Source organism: Lissotriton helveticus (genome assembly GCF_964261635.1).
Source record: "Lissotriton helveticus chromosome 1_1 unlocalized genomic scaffold, aLisHel1.1 SUPER_1_unloc_25, whole genome shotgun sequence".
Lineage (NCBI taxonomy): Eukaryota > Metazoa > Chordata > Amphibia > Caudata > Salamandridae > Lissotriton > Lissotriton helveticus.
In genome coordinates, this window is record NW_027611665.1 from 2343911 (window position 1) to 2358390 (window position 14480).

Genomic DNA, 14480 nt, shown 5'->3' on the forward strand with positions numbered 1-14480 from the left:
AAGGGATTAGCACACCCTGACTACAACTCACTAGCAAGGTACAGTAGGAAAACCCTTAGTGTAGGTAAGTGCACCACTTACACCTCACTAGTAACCATGTCTGACACAGGAAAAGCCTCAGGGTCTAATCCTGTGACAGTTGACCCTACCCAGGCAACTTTTGGATATGACAAACTAACCCGAAGAGACTTGATTGCCTTGTGCAAAGCAAGAGGGTTAAAAAGGGGCAGAAGCCCCACCTGCCAAATCCTGGTAGAAATCCTAGAACAGGATGACTTAGAGAAGGCAAAGGAAGCTTCCCTAGAAACAGGAAATGGAGAGAACCCCCCTGTAACTGATCCCCCTGAAGAGGAGGATGATGATGACTTAGATGAGGACTCAGATGTTGAGGACTTAGAAGTTCAGGAACAGGGTAGCCAGGTTCCAGTTGCCAGGCTTAGCCAAGCCAACTTGGACCTACTGGGGAATGGAGAGGGCCAGCACCTCCCCAGAACCCACCATGGGATTCTCCCAGGCAACAGAAGAGTGAGATCTCCCTCAGGGGACTCTCATATTTCTAGTGCCTCCAGGGAATCAGAGAGAGGCATGACTGCTTCTCAGAAAGCTGAGCATAGGGCTAGGATGAGGGCTGTCAGACTCCAGATAGAGAGAGAGGAGGTAGCCCTGAGTCAAGCTAAACTTACCTTAGCTCAAGCTAAACTTGCCTTGGCAAGAGAGCAAAAATTGTGTGGCTTAGATGCCACTGGTGGCAGCAATATTCCTAAAGAGAAACCCAGGTCCTATGATAGTAGAAACCTGACAAAGATTGTGCCCCCCTACAAGGAAGGGGATGACATTCACAAATGGATAACTGCTCTTGAGAGAGCCTGCATGGTACAGCAGGTTCCTGAGGAACAGTGGGCAGCAATCTTATGGTACTCCTTTTCAGAGAAAGGGAGAGATAAGCTCCTCACTGTTAGACATGAGGATGCAAACAATTACAAAGTCCTGAAGAGTGTTCTGATAGATGGGTTTGGCTTAACCACTGAACAGTACAGGTTGAAGTTCAGAGACACCCAGAAGACACAGACTCAGGACTGGACTGATTTTGTTGATTGTGCAACTAAGGCTCTGGAGGGTTGGCTACATGGCAGCAAAGTACATGACTTTACAGGATTGTATAATTTGATTATGAGGGAGCAGATCCTAAGTAATTGTCAGAACCAGCTCTTACACCAGCACCTGGTGGACTCTGATCTGACCTCTCCCCAAGAATTGGGAAAGAAGGCAGACAAATGGGTCAGAACCAGGATTAGGCCTAAGAATCAGGACAGTAACCAGAAGAAGGAGTCTACCAAGCCTCAAGATAAGGGGGGGGATAAAAATAAAGAAAAGACTTCCCCAGGGCCCCAAAACTCCAAGAATGGGGGTGGGTCCCAAGACACTTCTTCAACTGAGAAAAAGCCTTATTGTTATGCCTGTAAACAGGTTGGGCATTACAAAACAGACAACTGTTGTCCCAAGAATAACAATAAAGAAAATATACCTCCAAAGCCAGCTTCAACACCTCCTGTTACTGTCAGCAGTAATCCCCCAGGAAGTGGAAGCACACCCAGGAATCTGGGTGGGTTTACTGTTGGAGCTCAGGTGGACCCTGGCCTATCCAGGTCCCCATCACCCAATGATCTTGTATATGAGACTGGCATGGGGTTTGCCAACTTCTCTGCTTGCCCAAATACTTTGAGCAAGTATAGACAAGAACCCATCATCAATGGTTTGAAAGTTGAAGCTTTTAGAGACACAGGGGCTAGCATCACCATGGTGGCTGATGGCATAGTCCCCTCTAAGCAACTTTTACCTGGTGCCACATACCAGGTTACAAACATTGATGGAATCCAAACAAATCATCCCATGGCAGTAGTAAGTCTCAGCTGGGGAGGTGTCATTGGCCCAAAGAGAGTGGCAGTGTCACCAAACTTGCCTGTAGACTGCCTACTTGGTAATGATTTAGAGATCTCAGCCTGGGCTGAGGTTGAACAGGAAACCCATTCTAGAATGGTGAATTCCAATGGAAAGGTTAGTGGGGCTGTAATGGCTACAGCCCCAATCCAAGATGTCCTTCCTGAAAAGGTTGGTAGGGCTGAGAAACTCTCTGCCCCATCTTTAGCAAAAGCTCTTCCTGAACAGAATAGCAAAGCTGTTATGATAACAGCAGAAACCCAAACTGAGTCTCCTCCTGAAAAGGTTGGTGGGGCTGTGATGGCCACAGCCCAAACTCAAACTGATATGTGTGTTGTGAAGCCTGAAATGATGGATAACTCCACACAAACTGAGAGCATGGAGGAGGAAGAGAAATCTCCCCCTCACCAGACTTTAGGACAGGATCAGCCTCCTCAGGGAACTGATCTTACCCCTGATGAAGGAACTGCCCCAGAGGTTGTTAGGCCTGGCCTGACAGAGCCTCTGATGGCGGTGGACCCTTCTCAGGTGGGACCCAGTCTGGAGCAGGTAACCTGCCCCTCTCTCCCTTGCCTTAGCCAGCCCAGGGCTGCAGAGGACAAGAAGGACAGTGAGACCCAGAGGGACCCCTGTCAAATAAAGCACCCCCATCAACAGATTAGGTGCACCAAAACTAGTAGCCCTAGTGAGGTGAAAACTTTAAAAACTCCTGAGGGAGCCCCCTTAAAACAGTTAGGGACCTCCCACAGATGGATTCTGTTGGGCACAGCCAAACCTGGGACCCAAAGGGCCCAAACCTGAACTGTCCCTCCAGCAAGCCAAACAGAGGGACCCAGCCTCCAGCTTTAGGTAGCCAGAGGTTGACCCTGAGAGCACAGTGCAACTCAGTTAAAGAGAGAAAGGCACACATGGTGGAAGATAATTGGAGGAAGCTAAGCCCTAAATTAGTAGAGCCTCGCTTCAATACTCCCTATCCAAACCAGCCTTTAACTTTGCATAAACACACCCAAGGTAGTGATTCCCTATGGTGGAGACCCTCTGATACCCCAAGGGTGAGGGACTGCTTAGTGGACCATGAGACAGGGGGTACCCATGCCAGTGCAGGTACTTCCTTATATGGCCACTCAGGCAATATAGGCTTACCTGGCCAAGGATAGCCTTATCTCCTTTCGTTTGGGGGGGGGTTATGTAGGAAGGTGGCTACCTGACTATGGTTACCCCAGATTTTTTTGCCTGTGTTTAGCTGGTTTTTTGACTTAGTTGACCTGGTTCCCTGCTAATCAGGGCCCCAGGCCATCTGCTCTCTCTGTAAAATGGATTCCATGTACCCTAGGTACATACCACAATTGGAAATGGACTCCTTGTCAGCCCCTGTATAATGCACTATAGGTGCCCAGGGCATAGGGGCCACCAAGGCCTACCAGGGGCTGCAGCATATCTTTTGCCACCCCTGGCTGGTTCTTAAATTGACACAACTGGCTGATCACTCAGCTGGGGCAAGGTGGTGTAATCACCCCTTGCTTAGGTATAGTATACCTATATCTAAACCTATATCTGGACACATGTAAACCTGTAAGCCAATCCTATGGAAGGCCTCATCAATCCTGGAGGCAGGGTGCGTGGTTTTATGTGAGATGGAGCTCTAGCATGAGCTGAGCCTGTCTGCAGCTGTCGGGAACAACTCCCTAAGCTGTTTCAGGATAATGCCATACCATATACTCTTAAGCGCCTTATAATCCTCGCGGTTATATAGCAACTTTGGTTTGGCTTTATCAAAACATGTCGTGTAAGGTGTCATACGATTTGGAATACCATCCCCTCGCCAGTTCTGGCGACGGGGATGGCATTCCACCCCTCTAGAGGGGTAAGACATGTTCCTTTACTAAATGCGGTTAATTTCTCCAAAGACCTTAAGATCCACAAAATGGATGCCTCTGCCACAGACAAATGTCTGGACCCCTGCAGTTGACCGAAACTCGACCAAATGGGTCCTGGAAAAAGGGTTTCCTGTCACAGGAGGGTGTCACCACCCTCCAGACAGGAGATAGTGTATTGTAGCAGGGAGGTTTGAAAGAAACCAGACACTGCCTGGGGCGCACAAGGCTGCCCCTTGCATAATCCGGCCAAACCGGTTCTGGGGCACTCCAGCCCTCGTGCCAGGGCGGCCTGGATCAAAGGAAGGGGGTGTATCCACCCACTTCCTGGGTCCCACCCATAGGAGGGGACCTAGCAGGTAATCACGCCCCCCAGATTGGAATAAGAGTGGGAGCAGTGCCAATGCACATCAGATTTCCTGGAAGAAACATTAGAAACGAAACTCTGGACCCTTGGACCTCCATCTCATCGTGGAAGCCCGAAGAATCTCCCTTGTGGTCAAGGAGTGACCACCCTGCAGCAGCAGGCACCATCCAGCCCTCGACGTCTACTTAGTTGCTGTTCCCGCCGGAACTCGAGCGACTGAGATCGACGAGATCAAGCTTGCCTGCCTTCCAACAGCCCGATCCACAGTCCCTGCAGAGCTGAGACCCGTGGAGGCGACCGGAAGCGTGGGGCACGCCATCTTGAATTGACCACGAGACACTGACCGTGCAGCCCACGAGTGACCCTCGAAGCTGTGCACCGGGGTTTGAGAAGCCCCCACCCTGAGCTGCTCCTGAGCCGAAGTTCAGCCCTCCACACTCGACGAGTGCTGCGTGGGGCCCTTTGGCTCTATTTGGCTCAACGCGTTGGCCCGGTCACTTGCCAGCTGGCTAGTGGTCCCTGTGCCGACGAACTAACTAAGAAGACTCGTGAATCTGGTTGCTCCAGATCCACACCAGCTCCCCTGAAAAGGAGCCCCGACCCCGCGTGGATTGCTCTTGCCAAGGCTTGTTTGCTCCAAACTTGAAGCCGACTGCACCGACGGTGAGAGCCTGCGTGGGACAGATCGTGACCTGCTCCTGGACGTCGCAGATGCCCCAGAGCCCACGTGACAGCGGAGAGAAGCTCCTCGACGACCACCTGATTGCGCCCGACATTGCCTGGTTCCGTCCTGGTTCCACCCTGGTCACTGCTGAGTGACCCAGACTCTGTCCCCTCTGCTTTCAGGTACTCTACAACTTGAGTCCACCCTTGGACTCCACCGGACACTTCATCTTTAACCCGCCTGCAGCCCTTTCAGCTTCAAGCACCAAGAGCCTGCGTGTCAAAACCCGACGCCACTTCGACCCTGTGCACCCACTTCCTGTGGGTGAGGTAACTTTGCTCCGCCGGTGTTCCCACACTGGTGCACACCTCTAGGGTCTGTGTGTTAAGTTTTGTTCCTCTAGGTCCAGCGGAAGTGTCCTTAAACTTTAACTCTATGACTTTTACGCACCATTGGTTAACATTGGTGCATGCGTGCGCTTTCCGCACATCTCCCGAATCCCGAGGGCCATTCCCGACTTCAGCATTGCTTGTCCTGACTGCTCCCAGCGATTCCCTAGGCCCTAGGCCTAACCACTGTTCGAGTGGCCTCTCTTATACCACTTGTTTAGTATATGGTTTGAGTGGCCACCCGCCCTCATCCATAATTGTGCAACTTGTATGTTTAAACAGTGCTTTTGATTTAACGCTTGTGCCCCTTTATTCATAAAGAATACTGGGGATTGTTTTTAGTAATAAACACATATATTTTTATAATATATACTTGTGTGGTGTCCTTTCATTTGGTATTACAGGATTGTATGTGGTAAAACAGCTCGCTTAACACGACCTCTTAAGTTAAGCCTTTAGGCTGCTTAGTCCATGCTACCCCTAGGATAGCTTGTCTAATAAGGTTGACTTACAACCAGACACCATAAGGGATTGTTTGGTCAGGTAGTAGGTGGTTCCAGAATTGGAAACATCCCCTACCAGGCCAACTTCTCACAGGCGTTATATGCTAGCTGTCCTAAATAGGATGGGTTTCCCAAAAAGATTTGTCCAGTGGATCTCCTTGCTATATACTCAACCATGTGCAAGAGTCCGGGTCAATGGCTATGTATCGGCTCCGTTTGATATTGGGCGAGGAACAAGGCAGGGCTGCCCCCTGTCACCCCTGCTATTTGCGCTGGCGTTAGAGCCACTAGCTTGCATAGTGCGACAAAATTACAAGGAATCGGCGTTACAATTTGTGGCTAGGCCGCTACACATATCGCTCTATTCAGACGATATGCTACTGTACGTGCGCGATCCAGAAGTACATCTAAACCCGCTACTCAGAGAGTACATACATTTTGGAGGACACTCGGGATTAGCGATTAATTGGTCCAAATCCTCAATCATACCTCTCACGGACACCACAGTTCCCTTTGAGGTTGATTTCCCGCTAGAGTGGCAGCGGGATCCGATTCGCTATCTGGGGGTCATGTTTCACAGAGACCCGGACGAAGTCATGCGAGCTAACTATGGGGTGGTACTTTCCAAACTGGACGAGAAGGTCCGTCGGTGGATCCACTTACCTCTATCGCTTGCTGATCGAATAGCGATCGTCAAAATGAACGTTTTACCCAAGTTACTGTATCTTTTTAATAACATACCCATCACGCCAACACGAGAGGTCTTCCGCCATATAAAGTCACTGGTACTAACCCTGATATGGGCGGGTAAACAAGCTCGTATTGATTTACAGACACTGACGCTCCCGATTGCCAAGGGCGGATTCGGGGTGCCTGATTTCCTACTATATTACCTATGTGCCCAGGCACAGTATGCAGCATACTGGTACCACGAAGTCCCCTATCTTACTCACGCGGCTATTGAGGAGGGAGATGCCCACCCTATCCCCCTATCCGCGATATTGTCGCACACCAGACCACCGCTGCATGCGAAGGATATCAACACTGTCGACACCACGATTAAAGCGTGGAATAAGCTAGGGCAGTTGGCACGCAAAACCCCGTTATATGCACCGGACATGCCATTGCAGTATCATCAGGCGCTGTCAGTCACTGGCGAAAAGGTGGGGATGTCCTTGCTGACTAGAGCTGGCATTGACAAGATGGGTGACGTATTTCAGGAAGGCACATTTCAGGACATAGACCGATTGAGTTATATCCAAAACCAGACTCCTATGTTTAGATTCACATATTATAGATTAACGAGGGCATTGAGGGAGCACTACCCGTCCTTCCCTGCGGAACCGGAAAGCCTGGCACCCCTGCAGATGCTGATCACTACAAGAGACTTGTCACACTTGGTGTCCAGACTGCACACAGCTGCACAATCAGAAATAGCAGGCCACACACTTAAGGCTAAGGGGCGGTGGGATGCGCTGCTAGATACTCCACTAACAGATGAGGAATGGCACAGCTCCTGCGCACTGACACAGATACTGACACCAAATGGGAATCTGAGAATTATTCATTTCAAATTCATTCATCAGGCCTACTACACGCCAACGAAACTGCGTAAATTTGGACTGCAAGAGGAAGACAAATGCAAGCGTTGTGGCAGGGAGGGTGCGGATTTTGTGCATCTGGCCTGGTCTTGCGAGAGAGTAGCGGAATACTGGGAAGAGATTACTGCCAAACTCACGACCATGTTAGAGGATGAGGTAAAGTGCACGCCACAGGTCTGTTTGCTAGGTATTATACCCCAATTCAGAGCGCTAAAGCGCAAATTCTGTGCAATCGCCCTGTTATTAGCGAAAAGACAGGTGGCGCAATGTTGGCACAGCCGTAGGGTACCGACTACAAAGGTGTGGCTGCATGACATGTCCATCTGCCGAGATAAGCTGCAAACGTATGAGGAGGAATTACCAGTGCACTCAAGACCAAAGGATATATGGTGTTTCTTATCAGACTACCTAACCTCACTGCAGGGAGATGAGGAGGATTAGATTGTCCTACAGGCTACGCGGATGTGTGTGATGCTGGGAAGAGAGTCGGGGGGGTCTGGGGGTTGCGCTGAGGGAATGCTGGACTACTGTTCCACTTTCTGTATAGGTCGTGTATGAGGTAAATGCAAGGTCTTAAGTTGGGGTATGTTTACCGTTACTTTGTTCTGTAATGACAAAATGTAAGACTCATACTGACTGTTTGCCAAGAGTCCTACGGAGGGCATACAAGGCGGCTCGGCCTGAAATTTCCGCACTGCATTACATGGCTGAATTATTGCTTTTTGGATAAACATCATCAATAGCGGGCCGGCCTCAGGGTTGTAGGCTCAGGCTGTGTAATTTGCTATCTGTGGATAAAGGTCTTACAAAAAAAATAAAATAATAAAAAAAAAAAAAAAAGTGTCCGGTGGAGTCAAAGGGTGGACTCAAGTCGAAGGGTACCTGAAAGCAGAGGGGACAGAGTCTGGGTCACTCAGCAGTGACCAGGGTGGAACCAGGACGGAACCAGGCAATGTCGGGCGCAATCAGGTGGTCGTCGAGGAGCTTCTCTCCGCTGTCACGTGGGCTCTGGGGCATCTGCGACGTCCAGGAGCAGGTCACGATCTGTCCCACGCAGGCTCTCACCGTCGGCGCTGTCGGCTTCAAGTTTGGAGCAAACAACACTTGGCAAGAGCAATCCACGCGGAACCGGGAGATTGCTTCTCACTCGAACCAGGAAGGTCAGAGTGGGGGCTCCTTTTCAGGGGAGCTGGTGTGGATCTGGAGCAACCAGATTCACGAGTCTTCTTTGTAGTTTCGTCAGCACAGGGACCACTAGCCAGCTGGCAAGTGACCGGGCCAACGCGTTGAGCCAAATGGAGCAGAAGGGCCCCACGCAGCACTCGTCGAGTGTGGAGGGCTGAACTTCGGCTCAAGAGTAGCTCAGGGTGGGGGCTTCTCAAACCCCAGTGCACAGCTTCGAGGGTCACTCGTGGGCTGCACGGTCAGCGTCTCGTGGTCAATTCAAGATGGCGTGCCCCACGCTTCCGGTCGCCTCCACGGGTCTCAGCTCTGCAGGGACTGTGGATCGGGCTGTTGGAAGGCAGGCAAGCTTGATCTCGTCGATCTCAGTTGCTCGAGTTCCGGCGGGAACTGCAACTAAGTAGACGTCGAGGGCTGGATGGTGCCTGCTGCTGCAGGGTGGTCACTCCTTGACCACAAGGGAGATTCTTCGGGCTTCCACGTTGAGATGGAGGTCCAAGGGTCCAGAGTTTCGTTTCTAATGTTTCTTCCAGGAAATCTGATGTGCATTGGCACTGCTCCCACTCTTATTCGAATCTGGGGGGCGTGATTACCTGCTAGGTCCCCCCCTATGGGTGGGACCCAGGAAGGGGGTGGATACACCCCTTTCCTTTGATCCAGGCCACCCTGGCACGAGGGCTGGAGTGCCCCAGAACCGATTTGGCTGGATTATGCAAGGGGCAGCCTTGTGCGCCCCAGGCAGTGTCTGGTTTCTTTCAGACCTCCCTGCTACAATCCACTATCTCCTGTCTGGAGGGCGGTGACACCCTCCTGTGACAGGAAACCCTTTGTCCAGGACCCATTTGGCCGAGTTTCGGTCAGCTGCAGGGGTCCAGACATTTGTCTGTGGCAGAGGCATCCATTTTGTGGATCTAAGGTCTTTGGAGAAATTAACCGCATTAAAGTAAAGGAACATGTCTTACCCCTCTAGAGGGGTGGAATGCTATCCCCGTCGCCAGAACTGGCGAGGGGATAGTATTCCAAATCGTATGACACCTTACACGACATGTTTTGATAAAGCCAAACCAGAGTTGCTATATAACCGCGAGGATTATAAGGCACTTAAGAGTATATGGTATGGCATTATCCTGAAACAGCTTAGGGAGTTGTTCCCGACAGCTGCAGACAGGCTCAGCTCATGCCAGAGCTCCATCTCACATTAAACCACGCACTCTGCCTCCAGGATTGATGAGGCCTTCCATAGGAGTGGCTCACAGGTTTATATGTGTCCAGATATAGGGTTAGATATAGGTATACTATACCTAAGTAAGGGGTGTTTACACCACCTTACCCCAGCTGAGTGATCAGCCAGTTGTGTCAATTTAAGAACCAGCCAGGGGTGGCAAAAGATATGCTGCAGCCCCTGGTAGGCCTTGGTGGCCCCTATGCCCTGGGCACCTATAGTGCACTATACAGGGGCTGACAAGGAGTCCATTTCCAATTGTGGTATGTGCCTATAGCACATGTATCATTAATTTAGTGAGAGAACAGCAGGCTGGGGGTCTGATCAGCAGGCCCACAGCCTCAGTAGTCGAAAACCAGTGAAGCAAAAAGCAAAAATTTGGGGTGACCATAGGATAGCAGACCCTACTCTCCTACACTGGGTCATTCATGTATTTTCCAGTCTGAGGGGCTGGGACCCTTGCCGCACACGCAAGTCTGAGGGCTGGTTTATTCATGTATTCTCCAGTCTGAGGCGCGGGGACCATTTCCGCACACGCAAGTCTGAGGTCTGGGTCATTCATGTATTCTCCAGTCTGAGGCGCTGGGACCCTTGCCACACACGCAAGTCTGAGGGCTTGGGTCATTCATGTGTTCTCCAGTTTGAGGCGCTGTGACCCTTGCCGCACACGCAGGTCTGAGGGCTCGGGTCATTCATGTATTCTCCAGTCTGAGGCGCGGGGACCCTTGCCGCACCCGCAAGTCTGAGGGCTGGGTCGTTCATGTATTCTCCCGTCTGAGGCACTGTGAACCTTGCCGCACACGCAAGTCTGAGGGCAGGGTCATTCATGTATTTTCCAGTCTGAGGCACTGGGACCCTTGCTGCACACGCAAGTCTGAGGGCTGGGTCATTCATGTATTTTCCAGTCTGAGGCAATGGGACCCTTGCCGCACACGCAAGTCTGAGGGCTGGGTCATTCATGTGTTCTCCAGTCTGAGGTGCTGGGGCCCTTGCCGCACACCCAAGTCTGAGTGCTTGTGTCATTCAAGGGTTCTCCAGTCTGAGGCGCTGGGGCCCTTGCCGCACACGCAAGTCTGAGGGCTTGGGTCATTCATGTGTTCTCCAGTCTGAGGCGCTGTGACCCTTGCCGCTCACGCAAGTCTGAGGACTTGGGTCATTCATGTATTCTCCAGTCTGAGACGCTGTGACCATTGCCGCACACGCAAGTCTGAGGGCTTGGGTCATTCATGTATTCTCCAGTCTGAGGCGCTGTGACCCTTGCCGCACACGCAAGTCTGAGGGCTTGGGTCATTCATGTATTCTAAAGTCTGAGGCACTGTGACCCTTGCCGCACACGCAAGTCTGAGGGCTGGGTCATTCATGTATTATCCAGTCTGAGGCGCTGTGACCCTTGCCGCACACACAAGTCTGAGGGCTTGGGTCATTCATGGATGTTTCAGAGACTACTGTTAGTAAATATATGAAAATGCACATTATTCCTGCTTTTGAAAGCACTTTACATGCTTTAAAATCGCCGACATGTTGTTTCGTCTGTTAATGTTTGTCATATAATGATCTCAGTCTTATTTTTGGACATATTAGTGGAGAGGTGTGGCTCACTGGTTAGAGGCTGCAGACCTGTAAGCAGAGAACGGCCCTGGACCAGGGTTCAATTCCCGACGCGGCAGGGGCTTGGACCAGGTTCAACGGACTCGATAATTCTCGCCTCAGCGCCTACTCTAACCAGGGAACACACTCGGTAACTCTGGGCATTAAGCTTGCCTCATCTCTACAACGGCCCCCCACAGACGCCGGGGATGCCTGGTTTCACCCTGGAGATACCCAGCAAGGGACCATCTCACAGGGAAAACCAGGACGGGTTCCCCAGCGGTCTACAGCGCCAGGACACTCGGGTAGAGTAACAGTGCCCTTTACAAGTATCCCACATTTACATATGTTCAACACCTCAAAATTTCTTTTCTGACTTTTATGCACAGTAGTGATGCATATTTTGTTAATAGTTGCCATATGATTTCATGCGTATAAACCCTGAAGGTCACAGTCCTTGACCTTTGACCCTAAATGGAGTGGTGTGGCTCACTGGTTCCCCAGCGGTCAATAGCGCAGAGATACTCCTTCGGGAGTCGATTCTAGCGCGTTAGAAACCCACAATTAATTAGAAACCCACAATTTATTAATGATAGCTCCTGGAAGTGTGCAAAGGATATGTCTTTGTAACATTGAAATTGTTTTTGCAAAGTGAGGTATCTTTGGAAAGGTCATTATGTGATCTCACAGGTCAACTAGTCAAATTTTATAAGAGGTGAAAAAAATGTGACCTTTGACCCCTAAATACACATTTTTTTAACCTTTTTTCTGTTTATTCTGTTACCCGTGGATCAATTTCAACAAGTGTGACATTATTGGACTCGACATGCAAAGTACTATTTTTTTCCTTGTTCAAATTATTGTAGAGAACATCATATTTGACCTCTGACCTCTATTTGCCCTCATTGTAGGTGTTTTAAAGTGTTTATTCCTTTTTTTTGTGCCTATTTTAAAAGAGTAAAATTCAAGGTCTTACTGGGCGCTTTCAAAATCTGGACCGCGATTAGGAAAAAACTCAAGCTGAATAGGGTTCATAGATATACACCCTTGTCAAACAATCCACTTTTACCGGAAATTTTTAACGATGGCTATATGGAACTCGGGAGGGAGAAAGGAATTAGATATATTGGGGACTTAATACGGGATAACACAGTTCTATCATTTGATGTCATAAAGGGGAAATTTGGAGTGGGAAACAATCACTTCTTTAAATTTTTACAAATTAGGGATTTAAAAAAAAAAAAGAAGATTCAAGGCTTTAACACCCCCCTTATGGAGGCGGCTTTGGGGACCCAAGGAATATCCATCTCTAAGTGCTATGCACTGCTCTGTGATACCATGGAGGATGACCTCGCTAAACATATGGACCGATGGCAGGATAAAGTTCAGGCGGAAACAGGGGTGTGTGAGGACTCCCTGCTACTAAGTTCAACAGCAGCCATTTCCGCCAACATACAAGTTCAATGCTTCAAAACATGGCTACATTTATATATTACTCCCTCTCGGATTTTTAAGTGGGGAGGCTCTACAGGTATTTACTGCCCACGATGCGGAGAGCTTGCCGCCGATAGTGTCCACTTGTTTGCCACTTGCCCTCGTCTTACTGAACTGATTGGCAAAATGGCGTTCTACGTCAAACAAATTCTGGACCATGATATAATGCTGTCTCCACAAGTTATATTATTAGGGGTGAGTAACCAGGCTCTGGCGGCGCCCAGGAAGACTTTACTCTTTATTATGATGGCTATATTTAGGCTTTCCATAGCAACTGGATGGTTAGACAAAGATCCTCCCTCAGTGCACTGTTGGCTGGAGAAACTATTAGTTACATATCGTTGGGAGAAAGAGATATAAAAATGCAGAGGCTTGAGAGCAAGGAAAAGAGGGAGGGATATTTGGTCTCCAATCAGTATTTGGATTAACAAACCTATATTTTAAACCTCAATTAAAGAGTATGACCATATGTGCCTGAAACAATGCGGATCTGGCGGAAATCGGGGGGGATACAGATTAATTAGTGGTCTGACAAAAGACTTAGATGTGTTAATCGGGGAATGTAGCTGCAGTTGAAGGGCAGTCTTCCCTGCAAATATCTGCTTGCCTTTTTTTTTGCTGTGCTTTTCTGTTTTGTAATATGTTCCAAGTTTAGCCTCCCATGGTCCTGGGAAAAGGGAGGGGGTTGGGTGGGGGGGGGCGGGTTGGACAAAAAAACCAAAAATGGGTACATATTTTCTGGTTCTGCTTGTACAACATGTATTATGTATAATTTTTTCTTCCCTTATGTATTTGTAACAAGCATATGATATGGTTGACCAAATAAAGGTTTAAAAAAATAAAAAAAGGTGTTTATTCCATTATAGTGAGACCATTGTTTACAAGTGTTGCAGTGTTTGAATTGTACTTACATTTGTGTTCATTAAATAGGTGGGAGGGGTCATGTGGTTTGACCTTTGACCTCTATTTACACTTTTCTAAGTGTTTCATGGTCATTAATCCATTACTGTTAGATCATTTGTTATAAGTGAGGCATTATTGTAATTGTAATTATGAGTACCTACATCCTCCTTAGTTACTGTGTTGGAGGAGGTTATGCTTTTTGATCTTTGACCTCTAATTATACTTGTTTAGGTATCTCAAGGTCGTTATTGCACGTCCCTTGGATCATTTGTTACTAGTGTTGCATTATTGTAATTGTCTTGATAAATACCTGCGTTTTCATTGGTTTAATTGGTGTTGGGGAGATCATGTCTGTAATGTTTCCTCTAGAAGCACTATGCCAAAAGTGCCTAGTGGCTTACCAGTTCATGACGACAAGGAGACAATGTCTTACCCTCACGAGCAGTTGTCAGTCCGAGTTCTGGTTCTGCTCAGCACGTTTCTGGTCTCTTGATGCAATTTCTTTAGAAAGTATTGTGTAGGCTTTCGGGGTAAGAAGGATCGTGGAGTGGCCATCATGAGTCACCTTCAGCCGAGCTGGGTAGAGCATAGCGTACTCCACACCCAGCTCTCGCAGTTTCTTTTAGCCGGATTGAACTCCTTACACGCTAGTTGAACTGACATAGTGAAGTCCGGGTAAAACTCCAGTGCGTTACCCTGATATCTTATTTGCTGCTTCTCGCGGGCCATCCTCAAGATCACATTGCGGTCTCTATA